Below are 27,995 nucleotides of genomic sequence, written 5' to 3'. Positions count from 1 at the left end.
ACCATGATTAGATCCTATACTTAAAAGAACCCCTGTGGTGCTCAAAAGGGGAGCTCTCACATAGCACCTCATTTGTTTTACATAGATAATGAAACAAACTTAATTGCATGAACTATCTTGGTGTTTACAGTGCAGATTAGCATGCTTATGGTAAGAAAAAAACATATACCATCTTGTATTTGCACAGGTATTACATTAACACAAGCAATCTGGAGCAAGGCTGTTGAAGATAACGCCCCTTCTGACCCGTACCGCTAGTGTGGCAGAGGGTGGGTGCTTAGCAACCCTGTCAATCAAACCTGTTTGTGACAAAGTGGGCCTTTGTCCCTTTTCTTTTGTTCTTTTATTTGATTTATTTGACAGGGACAGTGTACATTAATCAACATTTCTGTAAATGTACCAGATTTAGCCAGAAAGGCTATTTTTCATCTGTAGTCCCTGGACAGATGGTGAAGCAGTCACCCTGGAATGTAACAATAAAAGTTATGCAATATATTTAATATATTTTAATATTACCATCATTTTGCTTGTTCACACGTTTGTTCATTTTCAATTTTTTCAAGATAAAACTAAATAGAACTATCCTGAGTTTGTTTTGTTTAGTTTTTCAGTTAAGTTTACCCTGAATTTAATCACCACACATACTTGTTAGTTTAAAGATATTTTTATTTGGTTAAATGTAGTTAATTCAGTTATTTTGTCAGTTCAGTTCAATACTACAATCCACTTGAATCTCCACATGGTCCAGACAAAGAGGGGGCGCGCCCTATGTCAGCCATGTTTATAGGCTTGTGTAGCCAGGATACACGTGGAGTTTCTCCTTAGTTGCTTCATTTCTGTTGCTTTGTTATGTTGAGCACAGTTAATTTTTGTTGTAAATATGTATTATGTTTTATCCACGGTGTACCACGGTGCTTCAGATAAATTTTTTCAATTTTTTTACTTTGACCACATCGAGCCAGTTTCCCCACACTGTTGCTAACACTAGTGAGAGCGACCGGGTAAAGAGGGCAGCTGATATGTCTGTTAATAATGTTCATATCTTGAGTTACTGACACAATAGCGAAACAAAAAACACAAGATCATATAGAATGTGAACATTTTAAGACCAAAATGATGAGCCTGACATCAGCAGTTACAGAGAGAGGGGCGACAGTTTTCTAATGTAAAGTGATTTGGAGCCAGAGTCAATGGAGCCAGAAGCACACCCATGATCACTTCCTATTTGGAACGCAGCGGCTAGCAGTTTAGCTATGCCCATTTATACATGCAGTCTATGATTGTGCTATACAAGATGCCCATAGTCACTTTAACATTTCATGCATTATTCACTCACTTTCCATACTCTGTGGTGGTAAACTACTTCTTGTCACAGCTGCCCTGGGGTAGACTGATGAAAAAAGGCACCACTTACTTACTACTGACTAGTATTAGTTACTATAATAACTACATCTTGAACTAAGCATGAATAAAGAGTTAATTCATAATGAAGAAATAGTTTATTTATAGGTTAGGGCATTACTCAAGTGGTTACTAAGCCTGAATTATTTTTAACAAACAATTTGTTCATTACAAATTAAATTAGGCTAGTTAGTGTTAATACAGTGAGTGTACAAAAAAAAGAAAGAAAATTCTAATGTTTTTTGACTGACCCACTTGGCTTGAGCCACTATTTTCTTTTCTTACTATTTTTAACTTTTCTACTAGATGAGTAAATGTCTTTTTACTAATTCATGACAGCTCAAATTAAAATCCAGATAAAAGTACCCCAGGCTTATGAAGTTCTTGCAGTATCTTCTTTACATATTCCTCCATGTTATACCCCCTCGCAAATCACCTACTTGTTTTATGCAAATGCAGTGTCAGCAAAATGTGTGCATGTACACATATACCACATACAGAGTACAGAAAGCTGCTGTCTCTTTGCTAATAAATATTTCATGTACCATTACAAGCACATAAACAGGCACTGATGCATGAACGAGTGGAGACAGTGAGCTATGGCCTATTATACCCATCAGCCTATTAGAAGTCTACTACCTGTCACTTGGAATTAGGGCTGGAAGATTAAGGCAAGGCAAGTTTATTTGTATAGCACAATTCGTACACACAGTGCTTCACACTATAAGAAAGACATTAAAAACCCAATACAAACAAATTAAAACATAAATAATCATCATAACATTAACAAACTGCTGCTCTATTCTCTGAGTCGTAGGAATCCAGTGCAGAGACGTGAGAACAGGACTTATGAGCCTGTACTTCCTGGTTCTAGACCCAAGTAGAAGTGTTCAAGTCTGGTTTAGTCAGTATACCTTTGTTTTTTGCAACGTTTTAGATGGTAAAAAGCTGCAGATGTTATTGATTTGATGTGGCTGTTAAAGTTCAAGTCTGAGTCTATTATTACCTCTAAATTTCTTGTCTGATTTGAAGGTTTTAGAGAGAGACACTGGAGGTGACTGCTGACATGTTCTCTTTGTTTCTGTGGGCCAAAGGCTATGACTTGAGTTTCTGGAGAAAGTTGTTTTGCATAAACAAGTCTTTGCCTCCATAAATAACTAACTATCCTGTCTTAATCTGCTGTGTAGTTTGCATCTGTACAAACATGTTCTACAGTATATGTGATCATTGTATTCATTTTTTCAGTTCATATTTCAGTCTGTTTGTCAGTTCAATGTAAACTTTATAAAAAAATAAAATTAAAAAAAGTAAAATATATGCCAAAAACGTATAATATTTGGATAATATATACAGACCTTTTAAATTACAAATCAAATCGCAATACTAGTCAGAAAAATCGTAATTCGATAATTCCCCCAAATCGCCCTCCTCGGAATGCACGCCACAAGGATACACGTGCAAATTATCTTCCACAAAACCTGGAATTCACAGTGATTATTAAAGACTGTCCCGTTCCTACCTCTCCTCCGCTGTGTCCTCGCTCTCCTTGCCTGCTTTATTCCTAAACCTATAAACTAGCAATAACCTCTAACGCTAGAAGGAAGTGTGTGTATGTGCATGCGGCTTGCTAGCTTTTATTTAAAAGTCATTACTGAAGCTTTCCCGCTGCGTTGAAGTGGTAGAAACGGCCGATAGGAAATGAGGGAGAACACATTATGGACAAATTAGGAGAGGATTGGAATGAGCAGAACAAATAGTGCGAGGGAAAGAATAATAGTGAGATTAGGCAGTGAGTGATACAGCCAAACGTGTGAAGATGATAAAGATGGTGAACATGCCCTTCCAAATTCCTTGTAGCCAATTAAAAAAGACTGGCACTGAGATCATTTTTGTGCTACTTTTCTCAAACAAAAAATGAATTTAATGAGACGCTGTTGCTAAGGAAATTTGGGCCAGTAAAATGCTTTATGTGCTCTATGTATCTCTACCACATAGTCTAACGCAAAGCTAATACATAATAACCAAAAGAATCATGGGAATTCTGGGCCACCACCTACTTGTCTCCATGCACATGTTATTGCTTCAGCAGAGTAAGAACACTTTCAAAGTATGATGGAGTAATTAAAAAAGCAAAACTGAGTGAATAAACGCATAAATAATAGACAGGTTTAATACTATTCTGTAGCATTCAAGGCAAAGTGATGTACTCTCAACCAAAAAAGTTACAGAGTGGATCTTTTATTGATTAAAAAAAACAAAAAAAACAAACTACTAAACATTTAATTGGTTTGATTTACTTGTTTATAGTCATAGTGATTGTCCTGGCTGCATCCCAAGCTGAAAGTGAATGCAGCCTTTGTATCCACTTCCTGCATGAGCGCTCTCGGAGAAGTCCAGGCTTCGTTTAAGTGCTTTGAGGTATTCATTTCAGTCCACATCTAACACCACCGCATGGAGTGTAACAGCATATCCCACATTGCATCGCTGACAATGGGCAAAAAGCTTGTTATTTTTGACATTATGATGTTCTTTAGCTGGTTGTATTTTGCTGTTTTGGGACCGCTTCAGTCCATCACAGGGCTTCTCCCTCCCTCATGTTATCCAGTGGAACAAAAACGGTGCTTTCTCTTGTCCAAAGCAACAGAAAGCACATGTTTTGGAGCAGAGAGGACACAGCTTCTCTGGGCACTGCTCCAGACTCGAGAAGGAAGGAGTCTGACAGCAGTGATTATCCGACAGGGCCTCCTCTTTTTTGCTTTGCCGACAGTGATCGCACACACGGCCATGTATCACTGTGACATCTCTATAGCAACAGCACAGGGTACACACACTGTGTCCCCAAGATACACTGGTCAGTGCAGTGTCAGCTGGTCAGACAGTACGGGCACTAGCAATACAAACAGTAGTGCAAACAAGTGCTAGATGTCCTATAAATAGCCCTGTAAAAGTACCTTAAATATGATGTTCTTGTAGCAGTAATTAATTCATTTTTTGTTACATTTTCTGTGCGATGATGTTCAGAAATGTCATGACGTGAGTGTAATCGACAATGAAGGAGGACGACCAACAGCATTATCAAAAGAAACCCAGCACAGAAGTCACATTTTTGTCTATTAGCCAAACCATTCACCCAGAACTACGGGTTATTAGATCTTGAGTAACAACCCCGGCATCTCTAAAGCAGCAGAGGAGATGTGTCCCTCTGCACAGGCCTTTAGATGAGGACATCGTAATCAGTTCCTCCCAAGAAATTAGTAACATATCAGTGAAATCCCAGTCGTTAGGTAGAGGCTCAGTTATACGTCACATTTCTAGTGGAAGAATCGTAAATAGTGAAATCCCAGTTACTGAGGTTGAGAACTTAAAACAACTGAACACCAAAAGATTGGATGGGTCACAAACATCTAAAACACTAAGGTCAAAGAGAAGGACGCTATCAAAATAATTCAGAATCCCGTAGACTTCATAGAGGCTGGAGACAAAGTAAGAAACTCTTTATTTGTGGTTTTGTCTAAGCCCAGACTGATGAACACAGAACATGATTAAACACGTTGAAGTGGAGGAGCTGGACTGTGAGTACTGCAACATGGTGTACTCGGGCCTCTCCTGTCTTTGAGGAGCTGGACATCAGTCTGGACATAGACTACGGGGACTCACTCATGCTGTGTGAGCTACGGGCCACAGGTCAGCAGGTATGTGGCGTTATTGTGCTTGCCTTAGTAAATATAGCACTAGAACAGTATATAGTTGGTGCACTTGAGTAGTTCTATATAGTAAACCCAGTTAAAATAAAAGCACATAGATTGACACATAAAATAAACTTTGTCATCGTCTTCCTTCTGTTGGCTGCTCCTGGTGGAAGGTCTCGTCATTATCCACTTGGATCTAACCAAGTCAAGCTCATTGATGCATCCAATATTCATTTTGTTTTAAACTCAGACGACTCTACTACTTCTCATGTGTTCTTATGTTTACTTTACGACTCTACTACTTCTCATGTGTTCTTATGTTTACTTTCTCAGGGCTCCAGTGGTGTATTTGGGTCACATGTTCAATATGTGAGACCTGGGCTATACTTTGACCTGTCTCTATGTCGGACAAAAGTTTTTTCCTCGATCCAATCATCAATCAATAAGACTCCCCTTTTATTAAGACAGTTCCATTTCACTTGCACTGTAGATTGTTGGGATTATTCACTAATAATGTGTCACTGCACCACTGAAGATGCTGGTGGACCTGCTGGGTATGCCTGCAGACTACCTGCTTAAATATGGAACATATTCAAAGCACTACTTCAAGCGGGAAGACACTGAAGATGCACTGGAAAAATAACAAAAATCAGAAAATGACTTTATCCATTATCACTGTTTCATTTCAGATATTCCCTTTAGATGACGAGGAGGGGTATACAGACCATAGGGAGTTTATGAACCTCCTCAAAGGGCTGCGGAATTTCCAGCCCAGTCTCCGATTGACACCAAAACAGGCTCTGGACCACTCCATCACCATGTCCCACCCATATATACCCATATATACCCATATAGCTAGCCTTGGTGTGCGTCATTTGACTGGAATCGAACACTATGGGTGACGTCGCACTCCCTTAGTCCGCTTCTATGCGTCCACCTGTATAAGGACAGTGACTAGTGTCGGTTTCATAGACTTCCTGTAGTTGTGCTAAATGACATATGAACTAATGAAAATGATGCTGCTATAGTTAGGCAGTGATTTAAATGTTGAAATCTTTAAATCAGACAAGGGCAGAGGCAAAACATTAGAAACAGTTTCTCACCAAAGATGTAATCACTCCCATTTGATCCAAGTCAAAATGATAATCTACTCATACTACAGTTAAACACCAAATATGTAAAAAAACATAATATGTCTCCTTTAAAATTATCTTCAGTAATTATATCTTTCTCCCTATCCTGCAATTCTACCTTGTGTTGCTGAAGCTTTTTCAATAGCGCACATCCATTTGACTATTTCCAGTGTAATTGCATTGTACTTTTATGCAAGGCAAGACAAGTTTATTTGCATAGCACAATTCGTACACAAAGCAATTCAAAGTGCTTTACAGAATAAGCTAAAGTTTTATTTGTCGAGTTGTGACCTGCATGTTGTGACAGCATAAACTCCCCTAAAACACACCATAAACGAACCACAGCACTTGTTTTCTCTTCCCTCCCACTTCCTCACACTTAGGCGCTTCCTCTCTTGAAAAGCCACTTTAGAAGTCACACCTCTGTATTGGCAACACTTCTCAGTCTGGCCTGTACTGTACTGTATTCATCCTGGAGTGGACAAACAGCTCATTGCATGTAGGTGGTACAAAGCAAATGCATATGTTTAGAAACAGGATCATTTGAGGTTTTGTTCTTTCCTCACTGATCTTAAACAGTGAATATCACAACTACACAGACGAAGATGATGATTTTGTCTTAACGTTTGAGCAGCCAACTGTTAAATTGCATACTGAAGTCTTGCAAAGGCTAAGGACACTGAAAATTGGTGGATGATTACCCTCTAACCCGTAGGTCAGTGGTGCATTCTGCTGTTGTGCCTCAAAGCAAGACATTCTACTCACAATGACTTGAAGATTATATGTATCGAGTGAGCGCTTCAAATTGAGAGCAGTTTAAGTGCAGCAGTAGCTCAGTTGGTAGCGTGGTCGTACTCTGATCTAAAGGATGGCGGGATGAATCCCACACTTGCCGTAAAAAAACATAATTTGTAGAGTGGTCAAGTCCACAGATGAATACTGCCATCACGTCCTTGGACAAGACACTTAACAATCACCATTTACCGTGTGACCATTTAAGTCAGCTTTGTATAAAAACACAGACAAAGCTGAGGGCTGATTGAGGGCCATAGACCGGGTGCCAATACAGTGACTACTTCAAATCTGTGTGTTTATTACAAGTTAGACTGAAACACCAGACCATTATTCACGTTTACTTCCTCAGTGGGACACATTAAATATTTGTTATGGGCGTGTTAAAGTAGATTTTCAGAAATGTACAGGAAAAAGTACTGTTTAAAGTAATATGGGCCAATTCACCTGGACGCTTGAGGGCCAAGAAAAATTGGTCTGAGGGCTGCATTTGGCCCCTGGGCCACAGTTTGGGCATGCCCTATTTAAGTAATTATGTATTCAAAAGTGGACATATACACTTTTTGGTGGTAAGGTTTATTGAAAAAATGTTAGAAGTAAATAAGCTTGAAATTGGTTCAAATCATCAAATAGCTAATCTCAGAATGAACTACATTGATATAACAACAATACATACAGTATAAATTGTATTGTGCTTTCCTGTTTCACACATTATCATGACATATTCCAGAAGCCAAATATTGCTTTATACCCAATTGAGTGTAACCTATTCGTGGTTTAATATAGAGTGCACTCTCTTAGATAATGGGCACAAAGACACATGGCATCTGCCCCTGTGAGCTGTTAAGGATGTGACTGCAAACATGCATCAGAGCCGAGGAGCAGGCCCCATGTCTTCGTAATGATTACTTAAGGGCTTGGAAAAACACACGCGGCGCATTATATTGCCTTCACAAAATGGCCTCCGTTAACCTTATCGTTACATAAATATCAACAAACGCTGACACTTTTGTCTCAAAATTGTCAGGCTCCGGGCTTGAAAGGCTTAACTAAATAACCGCTAAGATGGCTTTAAGGAAACAGCTCATTAATTTCACTTCTTTCAAATGTCGCCATTTTTCTGCTGAAGAAACTAAGCCAAAACTGTCCGAGTGGTGAAAACCATTAGGGCCTTGATTTGACGTCAATAGTAAATTGTCAAGCATCATTAAGCTGAAATGTGAATGAGGTAAAATTAGTGTGTAAGAAATGCCCCAGTGTGCATTTGTTTTTTTTTTTCTGAGAGAAGATACAGGGAGTAGAGGGGTAATGACTCTGAAGCAGGTGGTACCGCATCTGGAGTGACTGTCAGCTCATCACATTTTGTCATTTAGTTTAGACATTGATTAAATACACAACGCAAGCTATTATGCAGAAAGTCTTAAACTTGAATTTTACACTCCGCATGTAGATTGCTCATGGAAATAAGATGCACAGAGGGAACTAGAGAAAACGTTGGCTGTGTTTATAGTCTGTGTGGTCCTTGCGGTTGCACACGGCTATAGAAAACAGTCAAAACTAGCTACAAGGGAATCCCGCTCGTTTCCTCGCAGATTGTCTGTGTACTTACAAGTTTTCTCGAGATGCCAACATGGAAATTCTGCAAGTAAACAGGGCTGTGGGAACATAGAGTCGTGAGGTACGCTCCCATCCTTTCAACTGACACCAATCATGTTTTGGGGAGTGAATAACGACACCGCGTTCGGAAGCTATGGTGAAAACGATTATTTCCCTTTTGTTTATATATACTAACACTGAACTTTGTGCCATTTCTGATTCACATGGAGGCCTGATTACCAAGATATGAACCATAAACCAGGTCAACAGATGTGCAATTTGACATGAAATTATCCCATAGAATTCTGACCTGTTTAAGCTAAATTTGAAACTATTCATGACAGGATTCAGCTTTCCATTATAGGTGACATTTTGAGGACTTTGATTCCCCAATTTGAGTCATTTACCAAATTTGCATCGTTAGCTTGACTATATTTTCACATTTTTACATGCCAGAAAGGCTTAAAAATGTAAAATATGTCAGTTCTAGCCTTAGTTCAGCATCACCACAAACAGTTTCATAATGTTCCTATAAGTGTCTTTATTTTTAGACCTGCTCAGGCCTCATTTCCATACAAAACACCTCTTGTTTAGATAGTACACCCTCTATATTTAACACATGACACAAATCTATACATTTTTTTCAATGTCACTATAAATATCCTCAAGGATGTTTGGATTCAGCCATTATTGTCCTGCGCACACCCACACCAACTACGGTTCAATATTTAGCCCAAGGGCAACGAGAAACAGGGTTAGGGATCAAGTGGTCCACCTTTCAGTATGCCCCTGAACCAGAATGACACATACTCAGCCACTGCCCTTTGCCACGATATACAGCATCTATCTACTTTATTTTACATTTATTAACAAAGTGCTCGAGTGGTTGTGGCCCTTCAGAAAGTTCACTCACATAGTCTGGAGCATATAAAATAATTTCACTCCAGTTAGTAGCACCAGGTCTATGTCTATTCTTAAAGCTACCATCTGTAATTAGATTGGCTGACCCACCCTTGTGTTATTCTTACACTTCACCACTAGATGCTATCTACGTTACTGGCTTAGGCCTGACAGAAGAGGACCAGAGAGCGCAGGAGAGCCCGAACAAAGATCAGGAACAAGTTTTACATCTGCCATCTACTGGTAAAAAAAAAGAAACAAACAAAAAAAGTACAGATGGTAGCTTTAATTATGGAAAAAATCATAATTAAGATTATTTGGGTCATAATTTATCCAATTATTCATGTAGTTTCATTAGCGGAATGCATGCCGATTGTTATGTGATAGCGCTCTGAAGGGAGTTGGGTCAGGACTTAACACCAAGAGCAAAAGGAAAACGAAACAAACTTAATATGTTAATACGTTTTTTTCTAGAAATATAGCATTTTGAAAACAGTAAAAGGCAACAGGGTGATCTAAAGACATTTTTAACCCCAGAGTAATACCCCCTCTTTAATAATTACAACTTCCTAGCCAGATTTGAATCATTACCAGACATTTGCGGTACAAGGTCGTTTGAAATCTATTGCTTCTGTTGTGTCCGTGTTTCTATAGTGTTAGATTTGCTGGTCTCTGTGGATGGACAGTTCATCAGGAAGTTGGGCTTTCCAGCACCACGGAAAGAGGTCTTTTGGGGAAATATTAGAAAGGGAAGAGCAGATAAAGAATGGTCCATCACATTGGGCTCACCTCACTATCTCTATGGAGTCAGCAAAGAGGCTAGAGGAGCAGTGTGATTCAGCAGACCTGTATGAACCCAGCTGATTATAGTCCAACCCCATCCACCAGGCAGGGGGAGCAGGAGCAGAGAGTTTATGAATCATATGGCTATAAAACAAGAAAGCCAGTGTTCTGATATGCGACTCCATGAAAAACGCAGATACCTTTGCCAGAGAGACATTTAAAAAGAGACCAAAGGGGAGAGAGGGTTCAGAGCTAAAATCAATCACTGCACTTTAGTCCGGAAGAAACATTCAGAGTTCTGTTTTATTAAGATGTTTAACCACAAAGAGACTGAGGGCTGGATAAGAAGTGAAAATAAAAGATTCAATAGAGCTGCGGTGTCCAAACTCTGGCACTGCAAACTGCAAATTTCAGCAATTATACTACAATAACCTCAATAACAAACATTGCATTGTGATAGAGTTAAAAAAAAAAAAAAATGTTCCAAGTCACCTGAATGACTCACTCTATTAACAGTCAGTCTTTGGCCAATATGTTAAAATATCTGGCTCACGAGCTATCCAGAGTTTGTTGTAAACTCCACAGAGACCAGGTCAGGTGAATTTTAATGGGGTCCCACCTGAATCCTGACCGCCACGTACAAATAAATGCAACGGAAACACTGTGGCGTAATCTTTGCTTCAACTACAGGAGAATGCATTAAAATCCCTATAAAAGTTTACAGACCTTTTGAGCAATCTTTTACTCCTATTTTTAGCGAGAGACCCAAGTCAGTCAGGATCAATATAAATACTGGCCTTCACACGTGCATCTCTAAAGCCTCTTTTCCACTGGCACGGGTCGCTTGGGGCTGCCTTGGAGCGGGTTTGTTTGGTCCAGCCGAGTTGTGTTTCCATGCTCCAAGCACAGCTCTGTGTCCAGGGGCAGGGCTCTGCTCCATGAGACACGACGTCACCAAACATTATAAAGGTTTTCATATTAAATCAAAATCACGTTTGAATTATACTGGTAATTATAAGACTGATTTCAGCAATTCGCAAAAAGACGTTTAGTTTGTGGCACTGAAGCTGTCATAAACACAAATCTACTGTTGGTTTACTGTCAGCTTTTTCTGCATTTATTTCAGTTCTCTGCGTCTCTCTACACCCCATTTTAACCTCTCTTTATGTAACGCAGTGGGTTTGGCTCATGTTGGATGCATTACACACTGGACATATCATATTTTCAATCTTTATACGTGAGTGCTGTGCATCGATAAACAGGAAACAGCTGTTGCATTCTTGCTTTCTTTTGTGACGGATATCAGCACAACATATAAAGTTGCTATAACAGGAAATACGGCATCAAATCAGCGTTTGGTGAGAGACTATTATTTTATGTTTATTTCTTGCATCTACGTTCTCTGTTGCCTTATCATGTCATTACTTGTGTAGCCACACTTTAGTTAAAGCAATCTGTACCACGCTAACCCCCCCTGGGAGTTGAGACACCTTTACCGATCCGCTTCAAAACAAACCAGTGGAAACAAGGCTTTTTATGTTAATGTGTAACCTGGGTGAAAAATGCAAATGCCCAATTTTATAAGCTTTTTCTCTCTCCCCCTCCGCTATGTCCCTCGCAAGTCTGACGCGCCCGCTCACGTGACTCATTGCATCCAATCCGGGCCCCATCTTAGCCAGCAGCTACACACACCTGGGAAGTGCGAGGCTAGCGCGAGGAGCATGCGAAGACGGTACCGATTATCGAGTCCCTGCCACATCAGGAATGAGATCTGATTCCATGATATAAAGAGGAATTGGCCAAGTTCTCATTCTTGGTTGGCGAGCTGCGGAATAACCCTCGAGCCTAAATCTGAAGATGTTCTCTACAGCGAACTGCACCTGCTCTGGTTGGGCTGGGTAGGCGGTTTATTGTAGACAGTCTTTTTTGCCTCGCACCTCTACTCCACCTCTACTTCACCTCCACTTTATCTTGCAACCTCTGGTCAAATTGACGCAGCCTACAATTTACCTCCAACGTCTTTATAAACTGTGAATGTATTTGAACTTCTAAACTGAGTACAGCACATAGACTGAACTCAAGGGTGGTGGTTGTGGGGTATTGGAATCAAACTAGTCCAACTGTACTTCCTCATTGTGAACTGCTTTTGTGTTCTTATTTGTTTGAATGTCCATTGTCTGTCTGTTTTGTTGTCTATTTTTCAATACATGGTACCACTTAAACGCAACATACTGTCCATGAGTCGTTTTTGGTCTTCTGATTCTAGCCCAACGATCTGGTCATAGTACTACGACTGCTACTGCTACTCAGGTCTCAAGCCAATATACGCGTTAGAAATGTTATTTTAGGTACTCTTGTGTGCCGTATCAAACTATCACAATAACAGTCCATAAGGAGATAAGGTATAGTTATGATTCTAACAGGCGACTCTTCCTAGCTGCATGAAACAAGTTTGTAATTTGGCCTTGCATACTAATTTGATGGGTGCCAAGTTGCCCAAAATCGTCAATATTGTTTAAATAGAGTTGCAAGGGCTTTAATCCAATTAGGGACTCAAATTAATGAGCGCTTGCATGACATCAACAGAGCCACTGGTGGGATAGCTGCCGGTCATTGTTTAATTGAATGATTCACAACGTACTAATAAGCTTACGGGCCCAATGACAAACCACTGCCCCTCCCTCGCTCTCACACACTAACTGCTGCTACCTGCTTTTTTTCTCCAAGACCAAACTGCCCTGTCAGAACATATTCAAGGACACGAACGCCGGTAGGGTCCTGTTCCATGTATACGCCCCATGTTTCCCCTGCTATTTGCCGGCTTGTTAACGCTTCCATCATCTTAAATCAATGTTTAATTATCCGGCAACACGCCTCTGACTCGATAGTGCCTTGCTCTCCAGTTTCCTCTCACTAGCCTTCCTATCGCTTCCTAGTCCCTTTTGAGATCTAACGGGGAGGGAAGAGTAATTAAAAGACACCATGAGCGAGGATAGAATGATGGTTTGAAGGATCTTGGGTAGGAGGGGGAGGGGCCGGATTTGTTTGCTAAGAAGGGATAATAGATGGATTGCGTCTCTTAAGAGTGTTTTGAATGTGCGTAAACAATTTCAGATGTGACCATTTCTGTCAGATATGTTCACAGCACCACGTGTATTTTATGCTTAATAATTATTTTTGGAAAGCTTCTAACATGACTTAACCCTTTAAGAACTGAGCACATTATAAACCAGTATAGCTCGACTAGACTTTTATTCTTTTTTTTTGCTATAAAAATCATGTTAAATGAAGTATCAGCGTGTACTTTTGCCTTTTTTCACACAACTACCTCTATTTTACATATCTATTCTTATTTTTCCTTTTACGCATCAAATAACTGACTTGGAGACTCCTTGGGGTCAACATAAGCACATTACCGTAATGACAGTAACATATTTAAAGAGCCCCATGCCTCTGCTTTGAGATGCCATTTGAATTTACACGATAGCACAACTGGTTGCAGAGTTACGGTAACGAAAAGTCCGTAACCGTGCTCTATCGGCGACGACAGCATCCAACGCAATAGATTTAAATGCTTCTACGCAATTTTTTTTCATGTATTTGAGCTAAATTTGTCTTGCCCCAGTACAGATATTGCATAGGCAGCTCTTGAGGTCAAAATAAGTCTGCTGATGCGGTCAACATCTTATTAGAAAGCGTTTTATTGCTTTTTTTTGTTGTCAGGATGTGTGTATTAGCATGCTAGTTGCTGTTAGCGTTACAGGAACTCACCTCTGGTCTCTTGAAAGTTGTGAAAAAAGCTTACAAACTAATCACAGTGTGGAAAAAATGCAAAACAGTTTAAAATGAACTAGTTGCATTTCTCACTTTTTAAGGCAGTACAAGTCTTTTAGTCTGAACCTACAGGGATAATGTTACAATCAAATCAAACTAAACAATGCTAATTCCGCGGCTGTTAGCTTCTACACTGGCCTTCTGAGAAATTAACTTTGACAAAACATTTAATTTATACTGAATCACTGCTCACTTGCTATCCACGGTCCAGTTGGGAGGACGGCAACCGGCAAAGAACTTCAGGATCAGAATCAATAGTAAACAGACAAATCTAACCCAATCACCGAAACCAAATCCAATATAATGAGTGTTGTCCAGATGCATATTAAGCCCGGACGAGATTAGTAAACAACTAGCTTCTTCTTGTGCCGATTGCGTCTACAGTAGGGTAAGAGGTGAATGCACACATCACGACTGCAATAATCTGTTTTAATATGGAGATCTATTAGATTGGACAGCTGACTCCTCATCTTGTTTCCAGTCTTTATATCAAGCAATCAGTGGCAGTGGATTGAGGTTTAACAGAAAGACTGGCAATGGTTATGTTTGGATTAAGAAAAACACTGAGGGAATACAAGCAAAACAATCTTCTATAGAATTTACTTTTCTTTAGCCAGTATAACAGGAGCATTCACCTCACAAACTTTGTTGATAATAACACTCATTATTACTCATTAATTGTAAAGGCATTGTTTCAACAAGTAAAACCTCAATTGAGTACCGTATTTTTCAGACTATACGTTGCTCTGGAGTATAAGTCGCACTACTGAAAAAATAAGTAATAATGAAGAAAATAACATATATAAGTCGCACTGGAGTATAAGTCGCATTTTTTACACAGGTAAAGTGAACAATGAAGCAGTGGAAAGGATAGAAAGCCCTCAGATATTCATGTTGACAGTTTTTATAGTATGTTCCAATGTATGTGTGCGCGTATGAGGAGGGTCCTTCTTCTGCTCTGCATGGCGCCCTCGTAAGCTCCACACTGATCTGCATAGTGTCTTTCATGAGGTCCCACGCATTCCATATGTCTGCACCACGTGTTATTTACCACAGCATTAGTAAATCAAGATACCGGTTTGATTTAGTGCTGCACCGCTAGAAAATTTCTTACAGAGTCTTCCAAATAGGAAGCACCCCCATGATCACTTCCTATTTGGAACGTGGCGGTTAGCAGGTTAGCTATGTCCATTTCTATATAGGCTACATGGAATAACAAGGGGGCAACCTTATGTTTCCTTTATGCCAGATGCCTTTCCTGTTAATATTTGAAATATCCAGGGCACTATTCTCAGAGTTTGAACAGCAGATTCTCTAATTAGTGGGTGAATGTTCTACAACCGCATTTAAAAACAACTGGCTATTATTTTACACGCTCCGATCTCTATTGAAGATGAAAGTCCATACGTTTAAATGTGAAGTAAAATGAAAAACATAAATAGAATCAATTAGCCCCAGCTTGAGTTATTGAATGTCAGAGTCTTGGGGCTTGTTCATTACTTGACCCGTAGCAAACCGCATTGACTTGTAACATAGTGCTCCCTTGAATTTATAAGACACCGCGCGTGACCCTGGCTCACGATTGTTTCTGTTTGCAGTGAGTATGAAACACGACTACAACAACACTCCTTTCTCTTATAGATTTCGTATGGGCAGACCGGGTCCATTCTATTCCCGTAACCCAACACTGTTATGGCCTCTGTCTCCTGTCCTCTCTTCCTGTCACTCGCCAGGCTTGATTACTCCATTATTCATGCGCTCATCAAATAACCTATCCCTCTTTGATTCTCCCATTGTAGATTGCCATCCCAGAATCCCTCTAAAAATAACCCCAACACATGCGTCTCTGGTCGTGTACAGCGCGTGGCGTAAGTCGTGTTATGTGTAAATAGGTCACACCATTTCTCCATACATTTGAATGCATACTGCGAAAACCCATTGATTTAAATATAGTGCTATTAGTGCGCCACTGTCCCTCTCGCTCTATCTCCCATTCCTGTCAATTGCTTTTTAATCCATTTGACCCCATTAAGAATCAATTGATGCACGATTGAACATGGAAGAGGTTAAGCTGCTTTACATATGAATTGTAAAGGGCCTGATTTGTATAATTGCTGTGTATTTTTAACCCGACAATATTAGCGCACAATGGAATTAGCTGAAGATAAGCTGAACAAGAGATACTGGAGTTAAAGAGCTTATGGACACCTCACTGGGAGCAAATCAGTTTGTTTAACACATTTTAATATAGTGCATATCTACACGAAACAGGAAACGTCGGACTAAATGCCAACCCGGCACTGACTCATAAATAATATCTTGTCGTTATGCCTTATGTCAGAACTTGCGTATTGCATTATGTAAATGAAGACCACTGAAGGTCACCAAGACAACCTCTGATATTTAGTGTAACAAGAGCCGTGTGGAGATCGGCCACGTTCATTTGAAGTCTTCTGTGAAACTGTACGTAGCTAACGTGCTTAACGTTTCAACAAAGATTCACGTTTGTTGTAGTTAAGAATAAATCCGTAGTAAAACCGTGTATTTACTTTTAACATGTCGACGTTCTATCTGGAGACAGATCTTGCAATATTCTTGTTTGGAATTGTGTTTTCTGTCATTTACTTAGATTTGAGACCACAAAACACTTAGCTCTAATTTCATGCTAATCCAGGAAGTGCCCCCCTGTGTTTTTAAAGTCCACAGTCTTTCCGCGTCGTCAAATTGCCACCACAGCACAGCTAACCAACATTGATGCTAGCAGCTTGTGCCTCATTTAAACAGCTGGCTCCTCTTATGGCAACAGCGGGGCTATTCTTAAAAATCATCACATTTTTACTTATTTTCCATTAGGTGTTTTTATTTTAAAGGAAATAGAAATCAGTGATGGGGCTTTTGGCTCTTTTATCTGGTCCGAATCTCTTGGGTATGTTCATTTCAAAGAGTCATTCAAAATACTAACTCACTGGGAGAAAGTGGAAGTGTGTTTATCCTTTGAAATGATGCATAATCTAAGTAAAATGTTGCACTACAATAATAATAATTTAACAACTAACAGTTTTTGATGCCAGATGTGGTTTTTTGTGTGCAAAAAGCTCTCACTAGTGTTGCCTACGCTACTTCTGATTCTCGTGTTGGTTCAGCATTAATCAGATAAAAATGCATAAGAATTAGAAAAAAATATTAAAAATATTGATCTGGACTGAAGAGCCAACTCATTCACAAACGTCACATCACTGAGAGAAATTCTAATGTAATTTAAAAAGCCCGAACGCTGGAAAATATATGACCAAGGACATAAGCCTATGCAAAAGATAGAACATATACAGTGCCATACACACTACAGAATATATTAAAACACCCACATCAGCATGAGAAGTAATTAAACAGCCTATTTATAATGTTGTGACTAAATTAAACTTTTCGCCCCATGTCCCAAACCTCACAACCTCCAGACAGTATTTCGCAAACAATTTGTGGCATTGGCTTCCCTTTGATGTCTTAACACGTTCATTCAGACCCAAGCAAACAAGCTAATGAATACATCAAGGATGCAATTGGCCACCAGCTCCTGTTTACTGCAGAAGTATATGCAAGAGAAAGTAGAGCCTCTAATCTTTAAAGTGCACTCATGAGTTTCATTTGATCCACGGAAAGAACACGAGCCAGGACTGGTTTACTTGGCCTTATTTTGGGAGGCTGTTGTTGCACTTGGCCAAGATACAAAAGAAAAAAACAACAATTCAATAGGAAAGCAAAGCGAGGCTGAATGACTGAACCAGGATTCTCAATAAATAAATAGGGAGAAACAATAGAAGAGTAACAGATTGTGAACAAATTTCATTCTGTCATGTTTCTTATTCGTAAGCTGGATTGACACATAAAGAACCAATAGTAAATAGTGACATACTGTATCTTGTTTAGGATACTTACAAAACATAGAATTAATATTTTCAATGAATGCATATGATGAACCTAACTCATATCATCCATGGGTTTCAAATTTAAATATCTGAATAGGCTTAACTCCTCAAAATGTCACCTTTAACTGTAAGGTAAAGATTAGATTTATTGTCACATGACCTCCCTGTGCTATGCCATTATCAAACTTGCTGGAAAATGCCATTGTTTCTACTTGTCCGTCATTCTGTCATTGCTGTTGTAAATGTATGTGGCACTTAATAATTAAATGTGCCAAAGTGTAGGCTACACTCTTTACATAGTAGTTACATTGAAGTGTCAGCAGCCCACACATATAATAGACTTTCGTTCACCTGCCTAAGCCTGTCAGAGTCACATTGATACTTTTGTTTAACTTTGTCATAACATAACATTACTTTAAACATCTAGCTTTGTGTCTCTCTGGTCATTTTAGCTTGAATGCACACAAAGTAGATATAACGATGAGTGCGTTTGTCCCCTTTGGTTGTATGAAGAAGTGAACTAAGAGAGTGTGACGTCCATTTTTGGAATTCCGACCACAAGTATCGTAGCAACCAAAGAGCCAATCTGTTATTAGTGTTCATATTTAGATTTACAGACACAAAAGCGAAATAAAAATACCAGGATCAAGCAGAGCGGGTTAATACGAACATTTTAAGACCAAAATGACGAGCCTGACAGTGGCAATTACGAAGAGAGGGGTGACAGTTTTTCAATAGAAAGTCGATTGAAGCCAGAGTTGAGGGAGCAGGAAGTGCACCCATGATCACTTTCTATCTGGAACGCAGCGGCTAGCAGGTTAGCTATCCAGTCTGTGCTTTGGTCCCAGTTTCATATCCCAAGCGTCCAACTAGATCACTGATTTGGAGTGACGTGCAATAACTTCAGAGGCGTGCACGCTTTTATTTTACTCATTAAGTTTTATATTATAAGAGGCAAAAGTGAGGAGAAGGGGCGGGTTGAAGAAAAAAAAAAAAGAAACAAACAAGTTGGGACTGGATTTAATATAGTCAGAGAAACAGGGCGCAAGGGCAGAGATGAGAGGAACCGGGGGAGGCTATAGGTGGCAAGGGCCCAAAGGTGTATGGTGAAAAAGTCTTCAGATAAAAGAAAGATGAAATAAAGGGGTGGGAGAGAAGAGGAGGAGGAGGAGAGACTCATTAGCTGAGAGGACTATGACACAGAGCGCACGGTTGGCAGATCTCTGAAGGCATAGTCCAACACATGCAGGGCACAACCCAAAGCGCATTACTAATGCAGGGGGAAGTCAGACATAACAAACGGCACAGGAGGTAGACCGCAAAGTACACAGACCTGGACAGCTGTGGGGTGAATAACCAAGTACTGCCAAAGTAGTGTAATGTAAATGTAACTTTTTATGCATAAAGTTTGTCAAGTGGGGGCACCTCATGATTGCTGGAGTCCATAGAGGTTTTTATTGCGTTGCTTGGAATGTTCTTGCCTGTCAAATCCACAATGATATTGCTCTGTATTTTTTTATACAGGTTGATATCAGTCTGGTCCCTATGTCCTCCGTTGCGTCTCAAGATCGGTCAAACGTGATCGTGCAATCAATCGATCAAATTTGTTTTTTTCAGTGACACATGGAGGAGCTCATTGGTCAAACACAATTTACACATACCTTTAGTGGTCGTAATGAGTGGTGGATCAAAGGACTACAACTTTAACTGGGTTCATTTCCAAGAAAATGCAAAGGCTGGGTGTTGGGAGCTGGGTCGGAGGCTGAGGTGAACAGTGGGTCCAAAAGACGGGATCACAGGATCGACTGACAATCTGGCAGTGTGTGGAGAAATGAGAAAAGTCGTTGTAGTCCAGAGGTTGAAGGTTGATTGCTGATGGGCTCCAGGTGAGTAGTCGGTGGTAACCAGAGGTGAGGGTGGACACAAAAAGCACAGAAGGAAGCGGGGAGACGGCACAGGAACATACAGGGAAAAGCTGGAATCCTGGAGGAAAACTGAAAAAAAAAACTGGAGCTGCAACTGACAGGGTGGGGAGCCGGAGACACGAGGAGGTCCCTGGACGGAAAACTGTGTCCAGTGAATACTCTGCTCATTTCTCCACATACTGACACGATCTGCAGAAACTCACAAAAGTAAAAGCCAAAGTTTTGTCCAGTTGACAGATTTAACTTTGGCTTTTACTATGGATCAGACCTGGACGATTGAGGGATTACACAGACAGAAATCCACAATGATTTTAAGTCACTATGATTTTTTATTTATTTATTTTTTTCCATGAGTACTTTGTAATACTCAAAATACATGATCATGCATTCTTATCATGAGTGGTGTTGCCTGTCCATGGATCTGACCTGTAGCCCTCCTGATGCCATCGACAGCTATAGTCCTGTCATCGAGATCTCCGCTGCCAAAGGGCCCGTAGACACTCATGAATACACACAGAAGCACACACGAGCTCCTCTCAGCATGCTCATGATGCCCTCCACACCCAGCTACACTTGAATAGACATCGATTTTATTAAACAGGGGGGCTGGGGAGCATGTCTTAGAGTCCGGGTTAACTTATTCACTGACACCCAACGTCCCATAAGCCCACCGCACTCACAGGAGGAGCACACATGCACATACAGTCACACACAGTAGCTAAAATGGCATTGATTGTAAGTAGGGGGGTTGGAGGCTGTGTCGTAGGAAGCCCTCTTTATACTTCGGAAATCTCTCGCCGCTTTGGGGGTCTTTGCAAAAAAAGGAAATGTTTCTAAATTGACCAACTGCTGAAATATGGTCCAAAAGTCAAATAACCCAAGGCAGTTTATGGAGATGCACGGTTAGAATTAGAAGGCTTAAAAGATGGAAAAATTAAATGGACACAGCGGTACATTTTAAACTTTTATCCAGTATTATGCTAGAATATTTGGCCTATAACATCAACGTATACTGTAATTGTTTCATCAAGCCATAGAGTGTATAAAGAAGTGAACTAAGTGAGCGTGACGTCACCTATAGCGTTTGGCTCCAGGCAAATGAAGCTCATTGAGGGTAGCGGTTATAGGGGCAAATTTAAAGCCAAGTTCCATATTTGGAATTTCAACCACGTGTATCATAGCAACCAAAGAGCCAATCTGGAGTGAAGCCCCGGTAATACCCCTTCTCACCAGCACCGCACCACTTGTTTAGTAGGAAGTGGGTGCTTAGCAACACTGTCAATCAAACCTGTTGCTAACAGTACTGGGAAAGACCTTAAGACCAAAATGATGAGGTATTATGAATGTAAACTGAATTGAAACCCATGTCGATGGAGCCAGAAGCACGCCCACGGTCACTTCCTATTTGGAACGTGGGGGCTGGTGCATTAGCCACGTCCATTTATATATACAGTTGATGCATCAATCAAAACATCTCACCCAACAAACCTGTGCCCATGTGTATATTATTGTCTGTTTTATGATACCAGGCCATTGGCACAAAATGGCAGTCCAATCTGTGAAACTGTCACAACTGGCACAATGTGTGGTATAGAAATAAAGCTATTCAAATATATTCAGTCACAACTGTCCTTAATGGACTGATACTATCAATGTTTCATGACCTCAAACACAGGGGAAGTTACAATGCGATCTTTACAAATGTGCTTTGAGCACACCCTTCCAAGAGGGATATGCTGAATAGGGTGAACCACTAATGGCATTTGTGAGAAGCTGCCTCAGCATTCAGGTGTAAAGCAGCACACAGAACCTAATGCAGCCACTGCCAACACGTGCATTGTCAGTCTGCAAGGAATGAACGATTTAAATCCAGATGGTGACAATTGAGGGTTGTCACTTTAAGAACAGACGGAGCACTTAATATTGTTGTGTTTCAGGGCAAGACACTCAACCCCATTGCCACTCCAATCCCAATAATGAATGGTTGTTTGAGATAGAAATGGAAACCTGGCATATAAATCAGCCTAATGCAACTGGGCAGCCACATGTCACAAAACGTACTTCTGATAAATGTTTAATTAAATCATAGTAATAATAATAATAATAATAATAATAATAATAATAATAATAATAATAATAATAATAATAATAATGAATAAATAAATAATGCATTGGGTTTATATTTAGAGCCTTTACAGTGCATTATTCATTCACCCCATACTGAGTGGCCCTGGGGCAGATTGACGGAAGTGATACTGCTAATCTGTGCCATCGGGCCTTTCAACCACCACCAACGCTCACACACATACCATCTACATACGAGGCATTGCGTCTAAGCATCATAATACCAGTTTCCGCTCGAGCCACTGCTGCCCCACTGCAACACCTGGTATTTCCTGAGGTCTCCAATCGAAACTAACCAGGCTCAGTTTTTCTTAGCTTCCACAATCTGACGAGACTGACGACCTGAAGTATGGCCACATAATTACCAATAAATAAGTCATATAAAATATGTAGTAATTGTATAGATAAAATGTCACCCAATCATCCTTGATGCACACATTTACCTATAATGTGTACAATTAAGTGCAGATTATTAGTAAATGTATTAACTATGAGACCTTTTTGTTTGCCACCACCAGATCAAATGAACACAGTGCTCCTATCTGCCCTACATCTCCTCTCTGGGCTCGGTGTCTGTGCTAATGGATATTGACCAAAGAAAGTGCAGTGTGAGTGCAGACTCTTGGTATAGTCTCCAAGATCCAGGAATATATTTCACAAAAGCTAATGCATCACTGTTTTTTGTTAGTTTTTTTTTCTTCATAAAAGTACAAATACAATACGACAACATAACAAATGAATGTGCAGGCTTTTGTTTCATTTTTTACTTTTTTAAGGTGTGACATCTCTGGAGGAACATGCACGACCTGCTTGTGTCCTTGGAAATTTTATGGTTTTTTGCCTAGAATCTCCCAAATTGTGGCACTAAACATCTCCATAAGCACACAGTAAGGACTAACATCACTGGAGACAAGTTACATAGTGCACCTTTCGTCAATACTTTCCCATAATCCTTAATTTGGACACCACAGCATGTGTTTTGGCAGCCCACAAAAACAAGCTCTCATGTTCGAAGTCTGCTTCTTTGTGTGGTCACTCCATTTAGCAACACTGACCTTTTGAATTTGGTCAAAGCAATGTGACTTGTAATTAGTAACGTCTAGACTACTCACTTATGATCACAAAGCTGAAAAACCCAATCCACCTATGCGCAATGCCCTCCACCCATGCACGAACACTGCGTTTTTCTACCTGCGGAGTAACTGCGCCCACAAAACACATTCACTCTTCAACCTGTAGGTGCACATGGACAGTTGCTATGCAGATCAACTGGTTGCCATGCTAAGAATAAAAAAAAAATAAAAAACTGAAAGTGTCTGCGTAAACAAGAGTTCTCTCTGAGTTAAAAATAAAAGGATAATCAGCCATCAACTGAGACTTGCATTTTCACATCTCACAAGAGTCGATTTCTCAAAATAAAGAGCCCTCTGGTTGTATCATCAACTGGGAGAGATTTAACTTGTTCAATTAATCCTTCAATCCTTCAAGGGTTTCCCCCCCGAGTCATGTACTACTGTAGATGTAGTATTAGCCATGAAATATAGTATGGAATAGTGAAGGTGTCTTTTGGTATTTGGCAACTATTACTCAGAGTCTTGTTAAAGCATGGGATTTGGTAACATTTAATATTTACTACACTATTTTGAACCTACATAAAGCACAAAGAAAAGCTTCAGTGATTCAGACTTGTCAATTTCTTAATCAAGGGGTTAGAGTTCAGATATTAAGTAGTTACTAAGTCTTAATAAACTATTTTTTCATTATGAATTGAGCGCAACAGTGAGACCCCTTGGTAAGGACATTTCCCATTCAAATTTCCCATAGACCTCACCAAAAAATGTATGTTAAAAGTTTGAAAGCTTGCTCAGGGCTAATCCGCTCTGTGGTAGCTAAAGACGACAAGGCCCATCATTTTAACTTTTTGGACTCGAAACACTAGCGAGTAGCAGATTGTTTTTCATTTGTACCTAAATGACTATGCGATGATGCCGATTTGTACGCGTATCATCGATTAAGAAAATAAAATTGGAGAACAAAGTAAGTACAGAGCAGTGGTTGTATGTCGTGGCAGTGAAAACGGGAATACGGGGATATGGCGTCTTGAAAATAAGTGATTTAAGATTGCTCAAACATGCACAAATCACTTCAAAAACAACTGGTAAGGGTAAATGAGAAGGGGAAATCACTCTAACTTGGTTAAAGGCTCTGAAAAGTTGAATTTACATAATAGGTCTGCTTTAATACAGTTGTCCCTCGCTATATCGCAGTTCACGTCTTGCTTTTTTGCTGATTTTTTTTGCGCAATTTTGCATATGAATGTGCATTGTGTTCTGCGTCCTGATTGGCTAAGGGACTGTAGACTATTGTCCATCAGTCTCCTCCGTGTCGTGTCTCATGTACAGTACACAATGCGTTCAGCTTGACAAATTTACATTAATGTTCAGTCGCAGTGAGACTCTGAAGTGCTGAAACCTTTGCTGACAGTGATGACATTCATGACATCGAGGAGCAGGATGATGCGGAGCCCAGGCCATCGACGAGTACTTTTCATGCAGTCCCAAGCCCACTTAATGCCACCAAGGGCTGGTTTGACAAATTTCAGAAAGGCTTTGGACTCAAAAGTGTTTCTGTGCACGGAGAGGGCGCCTCTGTGGATACCGCTGGAGCAGAGACACGTGAACAACACAATGAAAGCGATCATCGAGGAAGGGGGATATAAGCCTGAACAAGTTTTTAATATGGATGAACTTTGAGAGTGTTTAAAAAAGAGAGAAATGTGAGAAAATGTTAACGCCTAGTACAAAAGTGTATAAAGTGTGTGGTTAGGGGTTTTACAGCTGCAAAACATATATAATAATTGTAAAAAAAAACCTGACTACTTTGTGGATTTCGCCTATTGCAGGTTAGTTTTAGAATGTAACCCTCGAGATAAACGAGGGACCACTGTATTTCAATTTCATATGAGAAAAATGAATGGAAAATGTTCTTCTGGAGCCAGAGTGGACTTGGAAGTGCATTAGTCCATTAGGTCTGTTCATGCTTTATTAAATCTAATTAAGTTTTTAGTTTCATAAAGTGTTACCTGTTAGTCTTTAATACTACCCCAAAAGTGTGACTAAAACACATGTAGCACGTTATAACACTATCAGCCAACTCTACGGCCTACTGAGAATCAAATCTGTCTTCTTCTCATTTAAAATCCATTGTGAAACTATCATTAGCAAACTTTAAATTGGGAGTTTGAACCATTATATTTTAGATTTATTCCACGGATGAAAGAATGCAAGTGATTTGAAAACACCACTAGTGGGTCTATAGAGATAAATAAAGCCTGAACATATAGCCCATGCAATTAATGCGCGATTACTGTTGTGCCAGGAGACAGTTATAGCCGCACAGATCTAAGAGACTTTCCCAAACAGTTGCTATGACGACTCCGGAAGATATGAGATTCACTCGGAGCTGAAAATAAGTCGGGCTTTCCCAGGCTTTCACATATATTTATCCAGTAATGTGCCAGTGATGTGGGTTTTTTTACACACAGAGACTCCATATTGCCCAAAAGTGCGAACATTTACAGAAAATCATAACATAAGTCATGTTTCTTTTCAACACCATGTATACACTACTGTAAGAAACACAAGGAGAGTGTTGGAAGCTTATTGAATCAGCATTTGAACACCTGCTCAATATGGAAGTAGAACACACAAACTATAAATGGTACTTTGTGTTGTCTGCTTCATAGACACAACATAAAGGTAACCTAAATGCACAGTGTATGTATGTATACCCACGGGTTTTACAGATGAAAAATGTTGTACGCTTTGAGTGACCGAAAGTCCTCAAAATGGCATCCATGACAGAAAAAAAACAAAAAACATCCATGTATAGACTGGGTTTTCATGGGTTTCAGGCTCATTTTTAAAGGTGCCATTCAAACGATTGAATATTTTGTTTTCATTTGTTAATTTCTATGGTGACAGTTCTATTGTAACCCATGGATAGTGTAGTTTTTGTTATGTTTTTGCTTAGTTTTTTTAGTTAGCTGTATCTAACGCTAGGCTGAATCACAAATCATTTAGAAAAGTCATGTGTTTGTTAATATTATTAGCAAGAAAGAATGCAGGAAACAAACTAAATTCAATAAAATGAAAAATAAATAAATAAAAAAACATACACGCACCATATGAACAAAGCACATTGTATAAACTTGTGCCAACATATAACACGGGTAATTGACTTGAGACTACCATCGTCTTCATGACTTTATCTGATGGCAGCATAATCTCTTCTTGTATCCTCCATCATGAGCTCTCATCCTCCCAGCACAAGCGGGATTTACATAGCAAAAGGCTCATATGCACACATCTACTTACACATATGATTCACTCAGGAATCAGCAAAGAAACACTACAGTGATAAAGCTTAACCAGGGATTCCAGTGGATATAAGGCAATAACTGATTTCATAGCAGGCAGGGAGATGGTGGCCTATCTGAAACAGTGGCTTAGACATAATCAAACAGTAGATTCAGCACACCCAAAGCTTTCATAATTGATTTAACAAGGCTGGGAGGTTAACAGTGTTCTCTAAAAGCACCACATGATTAAGTAATATAAGCTCAATGTATAATTAGCGTAAATTAACTAACCCCAGAACAACAAACTGTAAGAAAAACTATATAATTTAGGCTAAAAGGAGTAATTAATATGAATTTACAGAGGTATTTAGTATGAATTTACAGGGGATATGACTATTTGCGTAGTTCCTGGGTACTAAAAGAAGCAATTACTATGTTAACCAGGGTCCCTCACAATTCAATATGAGACATGACACATGGGTGACAATACAGTAATATTACATGAGATAATAAATATATTGCACATGGCATTCTGCACTAAATCACCCAAATACATTTTAACAACAGTATTTGCAACTATGATAAGCTGGATCCCCAAGAAGTGTATGTGCGTGTGTGTGTGTATGTGTCCTTTGTGTATTTGTCCTTACTGTTTGTATCTATGTGATTTTGTTTGACAGTGTCTGTGAAAAGGAATTTCTCTATCTACCAACCCACCCATCTACCCACCCACCTACCTACCTATCTCCTTACCGACCCACCTATCATCCTACCTACCTGCCCATCTATCTATCTATCTATCTATCTATCTATCTATCTATCTATCTATCTATCTATCTATCTATCTATCTACCCACATACCTACCTATCTCCTTACTGACCCACCTATGATCCTACTTAACCACCCATCTACCTACCTACCTCCCTACTCACCCACCTACTTACCTATCTACACACCTTTCTATCAACCTACCTACCCACTAAACCATCTATCTATCTATCTATCTATCTATCTATCTATCTATCTATCTATCTATCTATCTATCTATCTATCTATCTATCTATCTATCTATCTATCTATCTATCTATCTATCTATCTATCTATCTATCTATCTATCTATCTATCTATCTATCTATCTATCTATCTATCTATCTATCTATCTGCCTGCCTGTCTGTCTGTCTGTCTACTCACCCACCTACTTACCTATCTATCCACTTATCTACCTACCTACCAACCTACCTATCAACACACCTTTCTACCCACTAAACCATCTATTTATCTATCGATCTATCTGTCTATCTATCATCTATCTATCTATCTATCTATCTATCTATCTATCTATCTATCTATCTATCTATCTATCTATCTATCTATCTATCTATCTATCTATCTATCTATCAACCTGCCTACCTACCTACCTGTCTGTCTGTCTGTCTGTCTATCTATCTACTCACCCACCTACTTACCTATCTATTCACTTATCTACCAACCTACCAATATCACCAAATGTCACAGTTTAGCGCAGCCATAATG

The 27,995-nt window shown here is 39.6% G+C and overlaps 1 protein-coding gene across 1 annotated transcript in view; it reads right to left on the bottom strand.

Annotated features, from left to right (window-relative positions):
• The window catches only part of zgc:172282 (leucine-rich repeat and fibronectin type III domain-containing protein 1-like protein), a 135,149-nt gene that overhangs the window by 62,055 nt on the left and 45,099 nt on the right, over nucleotides 1-27,995 (bottom strand). The gene's annotated exons all lie outside the window — the stretch shown is intronic.

The sequence above is a fragment of the Periophthalmus magnuspinnatus genome, chromosome 13 (genome assembly GCF_009829125.3).
Source record: "Periophthalmus magnuspinnatus isolate fPerMag1 chromosome 13, fPerMag1.2.pri, whole genome shotgun sequence".
NCBI classification, from domain to species: domain Eukaryota; kingdom Metazoa; phylum Chordata; class Actinopteri; order Gobiiformes; family Gobiidae; genus Periophthalmus; species Periophthalmus magnuspinnatus.
The sequence above is the reverse complement of the archived record's forward strand: the minus strand, read 5'-3'. Positions and strand labels throughout refer to the sequence as shown.